The sequence below is a fragment of the Chinchilla lanigera genome, unplaced genomic scaffold (genome assembly GCF_000276665.1).
Source record: "Chinchilla lanigera isolate Chin_1 unplaced genomic scaffold, ChiLan1.0 scaffold00022, whole genome shotgun sequence".
NCBI classification, from domain to species: Eukaryota; Metazoa; Chordata; class Mammalia; order Rodentia; family Chinchillidae; genus Chinchilla; species Chinchilla lanigera.
The window spans coordinates 11,317,741-11,336,053 of record NW_004955423.1 but is presented as its reverse complement, the minus strand read 5'-3'; the positions used below and the strand labels follow the sequence as shown (position 1 = coordinate 11,336,053).

At 38.4% G+C, this 18,313-nt stretch overlaps 1 long non-coding RNA gene across 3 annotated transcripts in view; it reads left to right on the top strand.

Annotated features, from left to right (window-relative positions):
- Positions 1-302: 302 nt before the first annotated feature.
- The window catches only part of LOC106148506, a 35,091-nt gene continuing 17,080 nt past the window's right edge, over positions 303-18,313 (top strand). For all 3 annotated transcript variants that reach the window (XR_001234043.1, XR_001234042.1, XR_001234041.1), the window contains exon 1: positions 303-393. This is a non-coding gene — a long non-coding RNA (uncharacterized LOC106148506). The remainder of the gene's footprint in view (positions 394-18,313) is intronic.

The following is an 18,313-nucleotide window of genomic DNA, read 5'->3' as shown; positions in this document are numbered from 1 at the left end:
GCAATGTGCAAACTGATGAAATCAGCCCAGTAGAAGGACCAGGACAGGGCCACACACTCTGGGTTCTCATGATGAGAGAGCATATCAGCCTCAAGAACAACAGCCGAACAAGACAGTGGGGAAATCCAGAAACACTGAAGCACTCAACAATCCAGGTCAAAGGAGTTGAAGGCCAGCAGACTGCATGGATCTCATTGGCCCTTCCCAAGGTCATACCAGCCTGGAAATTTAGAAGAAGAAAAGGGGTGACTCATAAGCTCTGTCACACCAGGCTGACGTGGCTTCTGACGGTGCTGGAACCTCATGATCCTTCAGACTGAGACATGCAAGCGAAGGCGGGTGACTTTAATGTCCAGTGGAAAGATAGTTAATCACCTCTTTAATTAAACCAATGTAAGTAAATATATTTTAAGTTTTTGAAGTTACCTTTTGATTCAATTTAGTTTTTTCTAAGAAGTGAAGTGTGTTTTTTTCAAACTAAATATGTTTTACCATGACTAATCTTACTTCCATCAGTGAGAAAGAGGCATAAATTGACTTTATGTCTTATTTGTTTTTTACTTAATTGACCTATTCACTCCAAACTGATACTTGAATTCACTGCAAGTATTCTGAACTTCTATTTTATAGACACTCTGTATATGCTCTAAAGTTGAGTTTTAGTTCTTCCTTGTTAGAATGTAATGCAAATGTCTGAAGTATATTATTTTCAATGTGATTCTCTATAAGAAACTTTTACCTAAGAGCCAGAAAAAGGAGAAGCTTTATAATTTTTGTTTTAATATATGAGTTATCAAAATTAAGTGTGGAATATGTATTTGAACAATTCTTTTCTGAAAAATATATATTCTAAAACTACATTACAAACATATAGCTAACTTAGTTGGAAGTCATTCTAAGCCCTTAACAGTGGTTTTGTTTTCTTTGATTTCTACAAAATCCCCATGAGAATAGAGGTCGATATTATACTTATTTTTCTTCTATTAGCATGTAAATTAAATATATATAAAACAATATACAAAAGTAATACTTGTTTAAAATGATTTCATGATCCTTTCTTTTGGTGTTCCTTTATATGTCATACAGAACATATTATATAACTGTTTAAACTCTTTTTTATTTTTTATTTTATTTTTTTCTAAAGGTATTGGGAATCAAACTCAGGACCTTGTGTCTGCCAGATAGGCACTTGAGCTGCTGAGCTATAACCCTAAACTCTCTTTTAAATGATAGGAAAAGTAATGGAACAGAATTAAGACATTTTAAATGCACACAAAGAAACAAGATTATTATCTGTTATATGTATACAATAAAATATGTTTATGAACTATTTTTATCAAGGATATTTTTTCCTTTTTAGAGATCATCTACTGCTACCATAATTTCAGCTGCCTTACTTTCACATACAGTTATTTGTAGTTTGAAAAAAAAGTTCTTATTAAATTTAAAATTACTTGGAAATATTTTTCTACTTAACAACAATTCTAAAAGTATGAAAAACAAGTAGCGTTAAATAAGATAAAGCTGTTGACTCATGGGAAATCCTTCATTTATTTATTCACGTACGACTATTGACAACTGGTATATCAAGTCTTTGCTTTGCATCCTGCTGTCACCTCAGTGAACTAATCACTATGGGTCTTATTTTCACGAAAGTTGGCTGGGAGAGCGACAATGAACAAGAGATAAAGAAAGAAGCTACCTTCTTATGTAGGTAATCAAAAGAAAACTGTAGAAGAGACTAATGACACATTAGTGGAAGAGAAGACATTAGATAGTGTGCTCAGGGAAGGCTTCTTGGGGAAGTGACAAATAACTTTAGAATTGTTTCAGTGAAATTTTTTAACAGTGACCTAAGCTATTCCATTCTTTCTCAGAGTTATGAGGCTGTTTGTCAAAACAAGACTAGGGAATGATAAAATCTGAGAGTTAAAAATACTAAAGTATTTGTCTACTTGAATATGGTCATATAACAGTCAGAAGATGGGGTATTTATACAGGGATTGTGATTTGTCCAAAATTTGCTGGCAAGTTTACCAAACGATTGTGTAACACACAGTTCTCTGGATTTGCAAAATTTTTTGACAAAAAATTCTGAATACATACAGACATAAACACCACCACTTATTCTTAAAAGCATGATAAAGTCTATCTTAAAAATGTATTTATGTGTGTGAGTTTTTTCTTTTTTTTTTCTTTTGGTACCGGGAATCGAACTTAGGCCCTTGCACTTGCTAGGCAGGCACTTGTGCCACTGAACTATATCTCCAGCCCTATATCTTAAAAATGATAGAAAACAAAAACAAACAAGCAGCAACTAAATAATAATTAAGTAGGGCTTATTCAAATCAATTATGTTAGAAAATTTAAAGCTAAAATATTGGAACTAAATACAAAGATTATGACTGAATTTCCTAATCACTCCAATAAGCACAGCAAATAAGATAATTATTTTCTTCTAGTTCGAATAAAAATTTTCAGCTTAACTATGAGAAAGATTATCTAGCTAAGAACATAGTTTATTACATGGGATTTTGCACTGTACACACTGAAAAATACAAAAGCCACCATCTTCATTATAAGCTTGTAAATTCAAATGCGTAACAAATTGTCAGGATTTTTTGGGTCCTAAAAGAAAGGAAAAGTATATTATTAAGATATAGTTCTTTAAAAACTCTCTTTAAGGAGGTGCAAAGAGAAAAATATCAGCTGGCACAGTACTGTTGTTCAAGGACATGACCAAATCTGGACTTCTGGTTATCTGACAGTGTTGGAGGACAGCCAAGTTAGAGAATTTTGAGGTGAAGTATTTCTTATGTTTCTCTAAGAGAATCCTTCTGTGCCTCTGATTTACTGATATTACCTGAATGATTTGCAAAGGAAATGTAAAGAATAGTGGTTCTAAATAAAAGAGGTAAGGTACCTATTAAAAATTCAGACATATCCTGACAAATCTGAAAGACAAATAGAACAAATTTGCTTATGGATTATGACTTTTAAGGTGAAGCTTCAATTTAAAGGAAAAGACTGTCAGAAGCATAATTTGGGTCCAAGGATAAGGGGTGATCAATCAGGCAGGATGATTCTGTGTAAAGGTTGAGTTCTATGCAGAATGTTTTCTCCACCTCCCATTCTATGTGACTTTCCCAGAGTTCCAGAGGGAAGAAGAAGTTACAAAAACTTTTTTAAATTTTTATCTTGTGTTAATCTTTTTGCCATTGAGATATGAATAGTTTTACTTAGAAAATTCTAATTCCCTCATTGGGAGTGGTCTAAGTCTTTCTAAGATTTCTGAAAATTCAGGCCATAGCAATGTCAATCTGGAACAGCTAGTACAGAATGTTATCACTTTCTCAATAAATCTAATTAGGCAAGATTTTAGGACAGCGTACTGGAATTAGCAGAATGAGCTAAAATGTAGAGATTACTGGACAGGTTATGTGATACTGTATACCTTCCTTCAATATCTGCTTATCTCTTCTTCTTTATGTTGCACTTTCTTCTCCTTTTTTATTTTTTATAGTCTTACACATCTGCTTTGGAAAATGCCTTTGGAGTCTCATTTTCCACTCTAATGACCCCATGAAATTTTATCAAAATATTTCCAACAGTCACTGGCATTTATCACATAGGTATGTCGCTGAGAAACTCAGACGGCAATTTGTTATTCTCCATCATATACTTAGTCATATGGCAGAGCAGCATGAATGTTTTGTACCAGGTAGAATAGGACAAATGGAGCACACACTTGGAGATAGGACATTGCCTCTCCTTTAGATGGGCGAGCTAGTAGGACACTACTGAATTACCACCATCCAGGGCAACAAGAAGAAGGGGTTCAAACTGCCTTGCCTAAACCAGTTTATACTGAAGTGAAAACCACAGATACCAAGACCAGCTGGAGGGGAGGGCCATAGTCTCCCTCTTTGGTGTGGAGCCCCAGCGGTGATATCAGCACTGGGGCACTCACTGTAGCTGTTTTGCAAAAAGGAAGAGCTGATATGTGATCTGTAGATTCAAGTTACAAAGACAGGAAGGAAAGAAGAAGGTTATTGTGTGTAGTCAGGACTATTGAATCAGGCAGTACACAGGGCATTCCTTGGGGAATTCCTGAATTTGAAGGAATTTGAGTGGCAGCTGGGGTTTCTACCACGCTGTGGATGAGTGCTAATCTGGAAAATCCTATTGTGTCATTGCCTATGTGAAATTATTCTGCTCCTCCCTGATGTAATCTGAAAACACCTGGTTTACCCTGGCATTGCACATATAGGTGAGAGTTAACCAGAGACTTCTGCTTATTTCAACAATCTTTGCACTTCCTCCAAAAGCATTATATGGGGATGCCGATGACAGTGCCCTCTTGTTTTTGAAGGAGTTCAAACTCCATCATGGACTTTCTTGCAATCTCCGAGATCTGCTATCTTCATTTAGTGTTTATAGCTGGAAAGAATGTTTAAAATAATATAGAAAGCCAAAGACATATGAGACATTTGGGAAAGTATACTTAAATTTCAATTCTTTGTGTACCATTTCCCCTTCTCCTTTGTTACCTGCTAGGTATTTCCTGAGGATAGACGCTTTAAAATTGGCAGCAAGAATGTTATAACTACAGTGAAACTTGTGTCTGGGGACTAATTATTCAGTTTATGAACTACTTGTCTTGTCCTTTCCCCCCTTAGCAATTCTTATTCCATTCTTTTGGACTTTTGCTTGAGCTTTCATTATTGCACGCATGATACTGACTAAATATAGGAATTTTAACAAGTAACAACTTTGGATGTTTACCAGGTTGTAGGTGCCTTGTATATCTTGTATCTTTTAATCTTCAGAGCAATCCTTGAAACATTTACACTTACCTGTTTGGTGTTGGGGACCCACCAATGGGTATGTTTTCTAATCTTCCAAAGAAAGTAAGTGGGACCACTAGGATTTCAGCATGAGTCTCCCTTTGACAGTTATACATTTTTGACATAGAGACATTTATAACATGATGCCAATACCTCAAGTAAGATAAATAATAAAAATTGACTAAAAACAATCATTTGCTTAGTATACAAAATACCCCTAAACTATCAGACATACAAAATATAAGAAATGATATCACTGCTACTTAGAAGTCCCTCCCTTCCCTTTTGTGATGCAAACGTCTCTTCATGAGGAGTTTCAATACAAAGATAATATAACTTTGAAGACATTGTAATTCTTGTTGGTAGAAATAGACTTAACATTTTCTGGGATTCCCTAGCATTTTCTTCATGCCTGCCTTGCAATGTTTGCTACAGTGTATTACAATTGAATTTAAAACATGCCTTTCCATTTGCAGAATATGATTTTCTAGGAAGCAGGTATCACACCTTGCCTTTGCATTCTCAGAGTCTAGCATGTATGGATGCAAAAATTACGTGCAAATAAGTTTTACTATGCACCTAGTATAAGTCAGACCTCTCAATCATTAAAATCTACATTTTACTTTTTTAAGAATCTCTTGTTCATTGAAGTTAAATATGTGCAAACACAGAGATAAATATAAATGTGTGCATGTATATATATGTACATATGTCTTGGTTACTTTTCTCTCCTTGCTGAGACAAAATACCCAATGCCCAGAATTAGGGAAAGAAAGGTTTATTTAGCTCACAGTTTGTGGCAGTTTCAGTCCATATTTTGCTGGCTCCAAGGCAGAGTGGCACATGGCACAGGGCAACAGTACATGGAGGTGGAAGACAGCAAAAGCAACAAGAGCAAAAGGGAGGAGCAGCAGCAAGCAGACTCTTTCCCTCCCTTATATTGTAAACAGGTTCCACACCCCAGGGAGAGTATAACAGTCACACCCATAATCCCAGCATTGGACCATGGATCAACCAAGAACTCTAGAAGCACCCCCTCCATGACTGTATGAGGCATGAGGGGATACCTAGACACAAACCATGACATTATGCCCCTGGACCCCCAAAGCACATGTACATCCTTTTACAGAAAAAGCATTTTAGTCCATTTCTAAGAGTTGACAGAGTATTATATGTTTCAACATTACTGAAAGTTCAAGTCCTAAGTCTCCTCCCAAATGTAAAGCAAACTCTTAGTTGTGAGCCCCAGTACAAATGAAAACAAAGTTAAAAACTTCCAACATTTAATGTCACAAGATAGATATTACCATTCCAAAGGTGCAAACACGGGGGTACAGCACACTGAGACTAAACCAAGTCCAAAATCTAGCAAGGCTAATGTCCTGTAGTTCCATGTGGAACATCTGAAGCAATCTGTGGTGAACTGTGAGCTCCAAAGGCCTTACATGGCTCATCCCCTACGGTACTTCTGGTGGTTGTAGCTCCCATAGCTTCTCTTTTGGGCCTGCTTTGCTCCCTCCTTGCTGCTTTCCTCAGACAATCCATGTTTCTGTCTTTTCCAAACTTCTGAGGTCTCCACTGCACCTTTCACTTCACACTCACAGCTTCACACACTGCCCTCTCAGAAGCACACTGCCTGGCCTCCCAGGCCTTCTGAAATCTAGGCAGAAGCCTTCTTAACCTCAGAACTCTTGCATTCTGCATGCCTCTAAAACCAGCACCACATGGATGATGCCAAGGTCTGCTGTCAGCTGGAGCAGTAGCCAGGTTTTCTTCTCTCTTGGCTGTAGGGGTCAAGTGCTTGGATCACTGAGCACTCTGAACCTGATTCTGAGGAACAAATTCTCTATGCTGCCATCATTTTGGAACATGGTGCTTTGTGGCTTTCTCCTCAAAACAATATCTTTCACTTTTGCAGGTTTGAGGCTGCAAAGGATGGAGACTTGCAACTTCTTGTGATGTCCTCAGGCCATCCTTTATATTCTCCTGTTCCTTCTCAGCAAACGAAATCTCAGCTCTCTCTTTGCAATCCACAGCTTTACTGGAGCTTCCTTTCTAACCAAACTCACAACATTTTAAATCATTCTGCTGGGCCCTTTGCTCTAGATTCTCAACATAAATCTGGCTAGAAGCCCTCAACAATAGCCATACCACTGCCTCAATTTTTGACTGCCTTGAAATTTCTTCTGCCAGGTTAATTAGTTCATGGCCCTTAATCTCAGTTTTATGAAAGTCTCTGGACACAAGCAAAATGCAGATAAACTTTCTGCCAAGGCACAACGTACATCGTCTGGACTCCAGCAACCAGTGCAGTCATTCCCAGCAGAAACCTCCCAAACCTGGCCTTTACCAGCAGGATTTCCATCAGCCATCTGGTCCCCTGAGCTCTGAAAGGAATCTCCCACACAGAACAGCCAAAGGCTTTCTAGCGCTTGTCTTTCAGGTGAAATCTCTGAACCTTTCCAAACATGTCCCACAAGCCATTTCCAAAGGTTCTTGAACTACATGGTCAGGTATAGTCACAGCAAAGACCCCACCTCTCTGATACCAAACTCTGTCTTCATTAATTTTTCTCATTGCTGAGACAAAATACTCAATGCCTAAAATTGAGGAAAAAAAGGTTTATTTGGCTCACGGTTTGTGGAAGTTTCAATCCATACTCAGATGGCTCCAAGGTAGAGTGGCACATGGCACAGGGCAGCAGTTCGTGGTGGCAGAAGACAGCAAAACCAATAAGAGCAAAAGGGGAGGAGCAGCGTGGGAACATGCCTCTTTCCCTCCCTTATATTGTATGCAAGCTACCCATCCAAGGGCGGGTATAGCACTCACATCCATAATCCCATCATTGGATCATGGATCAATCAAAAACTCTAGAAGCCTGCCCCATGACTGTAGGAGGCTTTGGGGGGACATCTGGATACAAACCATGAAGCATATATATGTATATATGCTATATGCATACATATAATAGAAGGCATTTGAACATTCTATTAATACATATAATAGAAGAGATTTGATCAGACCTTAAGAGTTATGATATTTCATTGCATTATACTGAATAAATAAACAAATAAACAGAAGAAGGAATACACAGTACTTTCTTTTCTTGGATTAACTGACCCAATAGTTACTTATCCTAAGTGTGCCTCACTGAGGCTCAGCTTCTCAATAGATATACAGGCAACACCATGTTCAGCAGCAGAGTAATAGAGCATTAACATTTTCATCATCAAAACCTTAACCTTCATATGTTATATACAGATATTAAAGACTTGTACTGGTGAGCTTTTTTGGTGGGGGGCAGGGACAAAATAATAGACAGCAACAACTTAAAAAAGGAGAGATTTATTTTAGCTCACAGTTTCAAAGGTTGCAGTCCATGGTCAACTGTCTACTAGTCAGAAATACAGTAGAAGGTCATGGTGCAATAAAGCTGCTCAACTCATGGCATCAAGGAAGCAAAAAGTAGGGCATGAACCCCAAGAAGAAGGACCAACACCTGATATAGTCCTAAGGTCATGTCATCATGACCACAAAGACACACCCAGAGGTAGACTTTCCCTAGGTGCCTCAGACAATCAAGATTAACCATCACAAGGGTTTATATGAATATTTTCCAGAAATAAAAATAAAAATAAATAAAATAAAAGCAACCCTAGCCAGCTGGAGTCTTTTTTTACTATTGTATGGGAAGCTCAAACTCCAATTTTCTTTCTCCTGCCAGGCCAATCAGAACACAAGCTGCTGGTTAAGTATTTTTTTGTATTTATTTATAAGTACCCAATGTTGCCTTTAGTTTTGTATTTCTTTCCATTTGTGGATGCTATGATGTGTACCGAGGTTCATCTCCAGCAGGAAAGACTATTCACTCAGCTTCTGGGAAGGATCCCACTGACCTCCCTCAGGAGTTGGACCCATTTGGAGATTTCCAAAATTGTACTGATTTGTGTTGACCAAAGTCACACCCTATTCCCAGGGTTTTTAAAATACCCAATTACTAATTAATGGGCAAATATAAATACTTCTTTCTTGAATTCAGGACAATGTCGAATGTTCAGATCTTTAGAACTTGCAATAGGACAGGCTAGGCCACATGCTGAGGCTGAACCATAGCTCACTATTTCCCCTTCTCCATTTCTGCTTTAAACCGTTCCTGTCCCTTCCACAAGAAAGTGTTGAATGAACCTGGGTTTGTTGATGTCTCTCAGAGTCCAGATCCTGGAGGGAAACTGAACTTGTGATGCTCTTGTGTTCAAATACTTCACTATGTTACAGTGTTTTCAGTCCCCGATAATTTTAGTGCAAGAGTGTTGCCAGAATGTGTGGCTAAAACTCCTCATCTCCATTAGTTGTGAGATGTTGAGCAGGACAGTTAACATCGCTATATCTCTCAGCTTCTTCACTGGGAAAATAGCATTATTTAATCATCTATTAAACAAGAAGATACAGGTAAAACATTAGCATAAGTGATTAACACATGGAAGTTCTCAATACAGGAAAACTGTTTGGGCTCCCTTAGTAAATAAAGAGTGATACCTTACCACTTCTGAAGTATTCAATAACAGACTCATTGGAGATATCTGTTCTGTCTTCATTTCACAGATGAAGAAGGATTCATTTTCTCAAGATTCCTCTTTACTTGAGGTAGAACTGAAATAAAAATGGAGAGGGCAGGGCAGTGCCTCCCTTGAGGGCACCATGCTGACTTCACCTTCACCAAAGGTCTTGAGGGTGTAAAAATAACACTATGTAGAAACAGTTGTATATTACACATCTGAGTTTAAGAAGTGTTGAATTTTGATTGTTAATATAAGACACAAGGATTCAAGTAAAATTTTTAATTCAAGCTTTGGAAGCTTTTATATTTTTTGGAGCTCTTTGCTTTGATCCCAATTACATAGAAATGAGAGGAACAAACACTTTTAACTTAAAAAAAAAAACCCTGTGCTTCTGAAGCACTTTCTGAGTAGGATTTAGTTCCACTAAGAATTTATGGCTCTATAGACCATTTTAGAGCCATAAAATAAGGGAAGACTTTCTGTTCCCCAGATCTAAATTATGCCTTACTTTTTTTTCTAAATAATTAAGGCCTAGAAAAATTCTTTTTTAAAGAGAAAATTACTCAAGGTATATAAAAGTTACCTTATTAAATCTTGAACTTAAAATATATAACCAGTGACCGTATTGATATAGAGGGAAGAAATTCCCAATGTGCTAGACAACTGGTATGAGTTCATGTTCTCTAAAATCAAAGAATGAATTTTAGGAACAATGGAGTTTAAGAGGAGGATATATTTATTGGGAGAAAGAAAGTTTCTGTCCTAGAGAGAGACAGAAGGGGTCCTGAATGGGGTTGCCAAGGAACCTGCCTTTTCTAGGGATTCTTACAGAGCAAATTCATGATGCTACATGGATCTAAGGTGGGAAACAAGGGAAATCGCAAGGTGGGAATGAGGAGGGACAAAACTATGTTTAACCAATAAGATTAGGAGTATAATTTCTCTTGTTAAATTGATTAAATCGGGATCAAAAGGGGAAGCAAGTCACACAGCAAGCGGGCATGAAGACAAAACAGGGGTTGGGTTAGTGACTCTGCCTGGCTTTCTTAAGGTGGTAGAGACCTATTTAGAATATCAACCCCTGATGTTTATCCTCAGAGAAGTATGTAGGTGAATTTGTTTCATCACTTGTCTTGAGGTCTGGCCACAACGGAGGTGACTGTCTCCCCCACAATTGCAAAGCATCTCTTCTGCACCAGCTCCTTTGAGGTCCCAGCGCTATCTGACTGCCTATAATATTTCTATCTAACTTAATTACCTACTGGATTGAGTAATACTCAATCCAGTGATTGAGTAATATTGAGTAATACTCAATCCAGTGATTATTTCAGTCACAGTTATGACTTAATAAACTTTAAGTATTTTTCCTTGCTTTCTTTAGTTAACATTTAACTAATCAATAAATATTTATTGAGCACCTACTATAAAACCAGCAGCATCTATCCTTTATTTCTCAAAGGAATAAAAAACTTATTCCATTAAAATTTGAACTCATTTTCAATAGATTTACAGAAGACATATAAGGTGTGAGCTCAAGAACAATCACCACAGTGTTTGATTTGTATAAGTTTCAAGAACCTACACTTCACTGAAATCTTCATCCTCCCATTAACACTTACTCAAAAAGCATATCTTATACCTAATAATAATTAAGGATATAATTGATATGGCACATACTGAGAGTGAACAAGCATTTAATAGACCACCTGATTCTTAAGGCTTGTGCTATGAATCATAGAACATATATGTTCCAAACATGTTTTATAATTCAAGCTTTATCAGTCAATTAACAGTAAGTATATTTCACATCAAAATGGTGTCACAGGTGAGTGGAATTTTGATGCTTATTCCTAGCACAAAGCAAGAAATATTGACCCCATTACAGAGAACAAATATCAATAAAACAGCAGGTCTCTGATAAACAGATATAATTACCAGAATGATCTGCCTATTTACACATCAGGACTACTGTCTTCATATATCTTATCCTGTTACATAATTATCAAATAAAACAGTAATTCCTGAGTAAGTAATAGCAGTCACACAGGGTACTGCATGCTTAAATATTTTCATCTTGGTGGGAAGACATTTGTATATCATATCCAACAAAGAATCACTCTGAATCTTTATCCAGGCAACTCATACCATACTGGTGTCTGAAAAACCAATCAGCTCCAACCGGGGGGAATTTCTCATGATTCTTGCATGATTTTCAAGGTAGCAGGAAAAGCCCAGATCTGTCCATTTTAAGACATGGTGCTTTTTCATCTTTAACTTTTGGTTTGGGGGATTTCCTTTTGTAAAATCAGAAGCCCTTAAAAGAATAAATTTGGCATTGCGACAAGAGCTGCTTTTGCTTTTCAGGCAACTCTCTCAGTATTCTTTTTCTTCCAGTGCTGTGATGGGCACACGAAGAATAGTTTCTTGCTGAGCTGCACAGCTCCTACAGATGAGGACAGCAGGAGAGCAGGCAGATAGCCAAGACAGAGCGTGAGGGAAGCGGAGATCACAGCCAAGGCTGCTGGAGGAGATCTGCTACATCAAGGCAGAAAAAGGGAAATGTCTGCTCTGAACCCTAAGGTGCTCCTTAAAGCCTGCTGTGCTGAGGACTTGCCACCAATTGACCTGGGCTTGTGTAAGCCGGGAACAGCTTTCTGGAGAGGCCTACTTTTGAGTCACAGCTTTGCATCACAATGGGTTAGGGAGGGTTTCATTGATGGAATCAGAGCACAGGTGTAGGGAGCCCCTAGGGTTGACTGACAGGCCTCTTTCTAGCTGTCACTCAGAAGAAGTTCTCTCATTGGATGAGATTGTGGTCAGTCTGTCTGCAAGCCACTTCCTTTTTGAAAACTCTTTATTGTCCTTTCGGATTAGTGCCACTGTCCTTCAAGCTGAGCAACATGGAGCATTCCAGTGTCACTCACGAGTCAGTCAAAATGTGACAAAAGGCAGTCTTTCCTGTCAGGATCTGAGGGAGGAGAGGTGACGCTCAGCAGGGCTCTTTTTGTAGGACTTAATGCTGTGGGTCCTGGAAAGAAAGAGTAGGAAGGAGCAGGAAATTGGACTTAAGTCACCGCCAAGGTAGTGCAGAGTTCAGTCCTAGCTGGTGTTTGTTTATAAAATAGCTCTCTAAGTAATTCACACTCTGTTTCCCATTTAACCTCTTGGACACATGTTGTTGGGCCTACGGAAGAGTTTTTTTGGAGTTGTTCATAAAAGTGTTGAGTTTGACACCGACAGAAAGGAATGTGGGGTCAGAATTACTATTTTAAACTTAGGCCTTTGGGATTTATAAAAGATGTTTCTGATATGCTAAAACAGCTGGAAAAGCCTTTGAGATCTGTAGCGTAAGAGGCTTCCTAATTTGTATTACAGGTGAGGAAAAACAGGCCCGGGGAGGTTGGCTGACTTTCTCCTGCACCCTCAGAACTCCTGATAACATCTTGCAGTCCCCAGGCACGGAACTACTGGAGGGGAAAGCAAACCCCTGGAACTCCCCAAGTTACTCCCAAACTGAAGTTGCTCTTCGGGGGCAGGGGGGCTTGCTTTCTCTCCAGTCCCAGTTGAAGGTGTTTCCATCTTCTCCAAATAAAAAGAGCCACTCAGGGTCATTAGCCCATTTTACTCTGGGAAGGTGGGGCAGGGATTGGCCGCTGAGCTATTCTGATGACCCAGAAATTACATGTATTCATTTCTTCTTTTTAGATGAAAGCACTTCTATTCCAGTTTTTGTATGGCTCTTTTTCAAGAGAAGAGGTGCGGTGGCGGGGGTGGTGGTGGGGAGTCCGACAGTTTTTCTAGCAGAATCTCCTTTTCTGTATGCTTTCTTTTATAATCTATCTTGGTTCTCAGCCCATACTTTACTTTTTTTTCTTTTTTATACTTTGTGTCTTTTAATCACCTAAAGAATCTGACTCAGTGTCCTTTGCAATGGATCACAGGCTGCTCTTTCTTCATCTGTGTCTCCCAGGAGGACAGGGAGGGGCCAGTAATCTTTTTTCCTATGTTGGCTCCTGCCCCAACAATATAACTTCCTTTTCTCCAGGTCTCTTTTGGCCTGTTATTCATTCCTGGGGTACATTAAAAAAAAAAAACTTTTATGTAACAACAGGAAATTTGGTAATTTCTCTCATTATTAAAACAGCTAAGCAGTTGTGCCATACAAGGTGCTCACAAATACCCAGAAATATGTACACACACACATGCACATACACACACATATATATATTTATAAATGTATAAAATATAAGATGATAGCAAACATTGTTTTAGGCATTCTTTTACTAGATACCATAAAGACAAGCCAAAATGAAAAAGAAAGAAAGAAAGAAAAACATGAACAAAAAGGAAAAGCATTCAATAGAACCTTTTAAATAGCTTTTATTTAAGGAAGGTTATATGATATGATAAGATACTTGCACTTGGGTCATATCGTATTGAAATGACACTTTACGTGAGATTTTGGTATAAAAATGGTAAAATAGACCTCCAGTTATAAAAGGAAAACAGTTATAAAAATATTGCTAATGGCTGATGATAGTCATTAAAAAATAAGAATGTCAGTGGAACAGCCAGAACCAGCAAGGTTTCATTTTAGTCTGTGTTTATAGTTTGGACTACAACCCTTAGAATCCTGGGCAGATTTTTTTTTGCAGAAAGAATCCTTCTGCTCAAGTTTCAGTGTTTTTCCTCTCAAAATGATTTTTTGTTTCCCATCCTACACTCAAATATGTTCAGTTTAGCCTAATGTCAGGAGGTTTATGTAAGACAATGAATTTGATAGGGCTGAGTTTCCTTTAAATTGGCACTTTTTGTTTTTCTCATAGTGCCAGATACTGGGTTATCTTAGGAATGTTATGCTGTCTTTCTGTTCTCTACTGAATACATGGGTGATAGGAAATGCATAGTTTAGGGTCCAGGGATATAGCTCAGCAGCATAAGTACTTGCCTGGCAAGGCTGACATAGTGAGTTTGATTTCCAGTACCAAAAAAAAAAAAAAAGAAAAAAAAGAAAAAGAAATGCATAGTTTGAAACAACTAGCACAAGTACATATATAACTTTCACCTTGCTTTTTGTTGACCTCTTTGGGGTTATATATTTCTCCATAAATCTCAGTGGATAAAATTTTAAAACTTTAACTTTCACTTGTTTCAAGACATCAGCTTTCCTGAAATGTGAAATTGTTTATGGCAATACTCTTGCTTCTCTTATGACAAGAGAAAAAAGAAGGAAGCTGTATTCTGAAAAACACCAAAGAACCTGTAGATGAGAGAATGAAAATATTATCCTTACACTGCATTAGGCAAGTGTTACGGTTTGGTTTTGGATGTCCCTCCAAATCCTCATGCAGTCGTGGGACAGTATTCTAGAGTTTATTGATCCATGGTCCAATATTGGGGTTATGGATGTGAGTGCTATAGCTGCCCTGGGATGGATAATTTGCATACAATGTAAGGGAGGGAAAGGGGCTGCTTGACACCGCTCCTCCCTTTTGCTCTTGTTGCTTTTGTTATCTTCCACCATGAACTGTAGCCCTCTGCCATGTGCCACTTTGCTTTGGAGCCAGCTAAGTAGGGACTGAAACCTCCACAAACTGTGAGCTAAAAAAATCTTTCCTTCCTTAATTCTGGGCATCACATATTTTGTCTCAGCTACAAGAGAAAAGTAACCAAGACAGCAAGACAATGAGAATCATGTTGTTCCAGCCCCCTGTAGTACCAAAAAAATCTTTATACTAAAGGCACAAAGATAATATTTCTGAAGCCTCTATGAGTTCTCCCATACTTTTCATGTATCAGATAGGATGAGCCCCAAAACAAACCCAAGAAAACAAGAACTGCAGAGATTTGAGTGTTCTGAAGTCACACCCATCAATCTCCATCAGATTCTATTGTAGTAATTCTATTTTCTGAGTTTGTTGGTTTGCTAATTCAATTCTGTTTAAATAATCATTGATTGCAGGTTGTACACTAGGACTCTGCTACATGTGAAGAATTTAACACACATCTTGTTCAGGAGTTTATAGACTGATTCAGGAGATGGGTGTTAAGCAAATAGTCCTATGTACACTCACAGCAGGACAAAATGCTGTTCTAGAGTGAAGAGACTAGGGTGATAGGATGAGGAAGACTTCCTTGAAGAAATTGAAATCTAAAGTTTGGGTAAAGATCAACTAGGTCATGAGAAAGTAATAGCTGTCCAGAAAGAAATAATAATGTATGTAATAGCTTTTTACGGAAAGGAAGCCTGGCACATACCTGTAAACTTGGAAAGCTTATAGTGCTGGGACACAGGCAGAGGGAAAGATGAAGCAGAGAAAGCTTGAGAGTAAAGCAAGAACCCTGTATAAATCGCTAGTACTGTGGTGGTAGTTAGGAGATGGAGAAGACTAGAGTGGAACCATGGTAATGGTAGTAAAGACTGAGAAAAGGTCCAGACAGGGAATATGTACAACATTAATATATTTGGTAAGAGAGGACAGGAAAGAACTCTGGAAAACTTTCAAGTGCTAAGTATGAGGCTTCAGATGCTTAGAATATGGCAAAATAACAGAGTCCATGTGAAAAAGTCACTTTAGAAGGTTATAATGATGAGATCAGTTCTTTCTGAAATTGTATCAGAGATGGTTAGCAGACTTTATGGTAATGACTTCAAACATCTGGAGAGACTGTGCTGTAAATATGCATTTGGGAATTTTTACATTTAAGTTGTGTTTGAAAGCTCAGAGAATGAGTGAGTCTTTCTGGTGAAAGTATGTCCAATAGTAATCGTAGTGGGCCAGGACAGAATCCTAATGAATATCAACTTTTAAGGAAAAGGTAGAGATGAAGCAGAAGCCTATGAGGAGACATAAGCAGTTCACCTTGTAACTAGAGTGGTGATGAAAATTGTAGGGGTGAGACAAGAACAGCGTCAAATATATGAGCTAGACTTCAAGGTGAGGGAATTAGGGAATGCAGCAATTGGGAGATCATTAGTATCTGGATTGAAAGAAGGCCAGTAATAAACTCAGAAGTCAGAATATACCAGACTAGGAAGCAAATGGTAAATCACAGAGCAGACTGGAAACCTGGAAGGTCTCAGGATAAGTAACAGAGGACCAAGGGACAGAGCCATTAGGGATGGGAATTTTGTATGCACATGTTCAAAAAGAGGAGGGAAAGGGGCTGGGGATTTAGCTCAGCGGCAAAAGTGCTTGCCTGGCAAGCGCAAGGTCGTGAGTTCGGTTCCTGGTATCGGAGAAAAACCAAAAACCGCCCCCCAAAAAAAGAGGAGGGAAAAAGGCTGAAGTTACAGGAAAGTGGAGTAAAGAAGCAATGATCTGGAGAACATGGGATGGGTTGTTCTTGAGAAGTGGGAGTTAGTCTTTGGGAGCAAAGGAAAATAGTTAGATGAACAGGGATAACTGATAATTTGCTTACTTCTTTTCACCAGGGGTTCTTTCTTTTAAGCACAGTTTTCTGATAGTGAGAACATGTAGATTCATATTTTAAAATAAAACATTCAGGGGAGAACAGTGATTTTGTGTCACTGGAAGAATATAGTACATAGTTCACATTCAAGATCCACTATTTTGTATCACTGTGACCATAAAAACACACATATATGCACATGCATATATTCTTACATACATATTTAACTTTGTAGAGGCTTTGTATCCTGTGTTATTATCCTCTGGGATAGTGTTCCTGGGCTCCTAATTTTGTGGGTTGGTTTAAACAAAATAATATACATGTCCATGGTATTAGCCAGTATTTGGAAAGGAAAACAAAAACCTTCTGGATAGTCCAAACAGAAAGAAAGTAAAAGACAAAACTGGTTACCCAGGTGATGGGATAGCTGAGAAGCCAAAAAAACAAAACAACCAACCTGAAGATTGGATGTAGGAGGTAGCCACAGCACTTTTACTCTTGGAAGAACAAAGAGAGAAAGCGCCTTCATGATACTTCAGGTCAATGATAAATTCATACAAAGTGGAAGTAGACAGGGCTTACTTGGGTACAGCCTGGGACCCTGAAGGGGAAGATAGCTCCCATGGCCTGAAACAAGCAAGGGAATTCAGATGCTCCTTGTTGGTAAGAAAAGTGTGCTGCTCTGGCCATGCTTCTATTGGTCAAAGCAACATGGGAATCAGAGGAGATAAGGTCTTGCCAGTGAAGGTCCACAAGAGACAGTACAGCAGGAGAGGAACTGAGAAAGCATCTGAGCAAAACAGGCAAAGGTCAAATCACAGGCATATACCTTTATCTAAAAACTTATCTGGTACACAACAATGCTAAATAGTAGACCTTGGATGTGAACTGGCTACTGCATTCTTTCAGTGATACAGTAATGAATGGGCCGTTCCTAAATTCCGTTAGTCTGCTTTCACAGATGGGCTGGAAAGAGTTCACTGAAAGTCAAAGTAGAATAAAAAGTTCAAGAGTCAGAGTAGCTTTTTATAAAACTAGACTTGATCTTTGTTTCTGCTTCTACAATATAGCCAAGTTAACCTCTGGTTGCTGAAATATTTGCAGAGCTTTCTCCATCCTAAAGGGGCAACTTTATATTTTTGAGAAACTTTCTGAGAACTTTAGGAATATTTTAATCATGTCTTAAATTTTGTACAAACCACTGGCACTGCCCATTTTACAGTGAGGAAGTGGACGACTTGTATTCCATTCTTCAGGCCCAGTACCTCATGGCTATTAATATAATATCATCACTACCAGCGCAACAGGATATACTGCTTGAAGGATCCTGTCTTTGAAGTAAAATGAAACCCTAAAGCTTTCATTTGCCTAATGAAAACCTCAGCCAAGAAAGTTTCCTCGTTTCTGATCGCATATGGAGTCTTCTAAGCTCCTTTTGGCTTGGGACACCAGATGCTGGCCCTGCACGTGGCATTCTCATCCAAATTTGGAGCA